This window comes from Cervus canadensis, chromosome 5 (genome assembly GCF_019320065.1).
Source record: "Cervus canadensis isolate Bull #8, Minnesota chromosome 5, ASM1932006v1, whole genome shotgun sequence".
NCBI lineage: Eukaryota > Metazoa > Chordata > Mammalia > Artiodactyla > Cervidae > Cervus > Cervus canadensis.
The window spans coordinates 2,381,107-2,382,915 of record NC_057390.1 but is presented as its reverse complement, the minus strand read 5'-3'; the positions used below and the strand labels follow the sequence as shown (position 1 = coordinate 2,382,915).

The 1,809-nt window shown below is 50.6% G+C and overlaps 1 pseudogene; it reads left to right on the top strand.

Moving 5' to 3' along the window:
* Window positions 1-483: 483 nt before the first annotated feature.
* The window catches only part of LOC122441364, an 18,415-nt pseudogene continuing 17,089 nt past the window's right edge, over window positions 484-1,809 (top strand).

Below are 1,809 nucleotides of genomic sequence, written 5' to 3'. Positions count from 1 at the left end.
CAGGTGGAGAGTTGGCACTCGGAGGAGGCTCTGGGTGAGTTGGTGAAGAGGATTGGCCAGCGAGGAACGATTAAAGAGGGGCTCATCTAGACATCCTTTAGTTGCCTCATAGAGCGGCTTTGCAATGAGGGAGAAGTTGGGGATCTAGATACGGAAAAAATTTAGGAGGCCGAGGATAGACAGGAGTTCCCTTTTTGTTTTTGGAAGTGGACAGTTAATTAAGGCCTGGATTCTATCTGGGGGAATAGTTCTTTGTTGATGGGATATGGAAAGTCCCAGGTAGGTGACTTTTGTTTGGACTATTTGGGCCTTAGATTGGGATACCCGATAACCCCAGGATCCCAAGGCCTCAAGGAGTTTGGCAGTATGTTGGAGGCAGAGTTTTCGGGTTGAGCTACAAAGGAGGAGGTCATCTACGTATTGGAGGAGATGACTTGGGGCTAGGTTGAGAGTCTGTAGGTCCTTTTGTAAAGCCTGTCCAAAAAAGTGAGGACTGTCTCTGAACCCCTGGGGGAGAACTGTCCATGTTAGCTGTTGGGAAACGTGAGTCTCGGGGTCTTGCCAGGTGAAGGCGAAAAGAGGTTGGGAGAGGGGGTGGAGGGGGATAGTGAAAAAAGCGTCTTTGAGATCTAATACTGTGAAGTGGGTTGCAGTCGGGGGTATGGTAGACAGAAGGGTGTAAGGGTTAGGGACTACTGGGAATGTCGGCATAATAGCCTCATTGATTTTTCTCAGGTCCTGGACCAGTCTCCAAGAGTTTGGTCCCTTTTTTACTGCCAGAATAGGGGTGTTGTGTGGTGAATGGGTAGGAATTAGGATAGAGGCTTGAAGAAGACAGTCTATGATAGGCTTAAGTCCCTTGTGGGCCTCTGGGGTGAGAGAATACTGTTGTTGGGTGATTATAGTCGAGGGGTCTTTTAGGGTAATGTGGACTGGGGGATGATGTTTGGCTATTGAGGGGTGATCAGTGTCCCAGACTTGGGGGTCTAAGGCAGGTAGATCTAAGGGAAGGTCAGGGGTGAGGGATAGGGACTGTCCAGGTGCCATTTGCATGCAGAATATAGAGACTATATCGAGGGGGGTATGGTAATAAAGACCCCCAATTTGGATAACACATCTCTCCCTAGAAGTGCCATTGGGCACTGAGGCATTATAAGGAATGAGTGTATAAGGGTTGATTTTCTAAATTGACAGAGTAATGGAGGGCTGATTTTTGGCCTTAGGAGAACTCCAGAGACCCCCTTGATTGTGATTTCTGAGTCTTGAGTTGGGCCAGAGTAGGAAGTTAAGAGAGAGAAAGTGGCTCCAGTGTCTATTATAAAAGAGGTCTTTTTTCCGGCCACTACCCCGTCTACCCTAAGTTCCGAGCCCGTGTTCAAGACATGGGCCGGGGGGCTGGAACCCGGGCCCCATCATTGGAACAATTCTTGTAGAGTTGGGCTGGGGTTCCGGGGAGAAGTGGGGATCTCCTCAGATGCGCCAGGGCGTCCCTGTGGACATTCCACTCTCCAGGTCTGGGAGGTGGGGACCTCCCCAGGGGTGCCAGGGCATCCCCGGGGACAGTCCATCTTCCAGTGTCCCCATTGGCCACAGGTTGGGCATGCTTTTGTCGGGGGCCGCGGGTTTGGGCATGCCTTTGCCCAGTGTCCTGACTGGTTGCATCGGAAGCAGGGTCCGGGGGGAGTCTTAAGACCCGTTTTGGGATGACTTGGGCCAGGCTGATTTCTTTCTTTAATTGCTGCTGCCAAAAGGGCATATTTAGCTTTTCTCTCACGTTCTTTTTCTCTCTTAGCCTCCTCCTCTCTATTA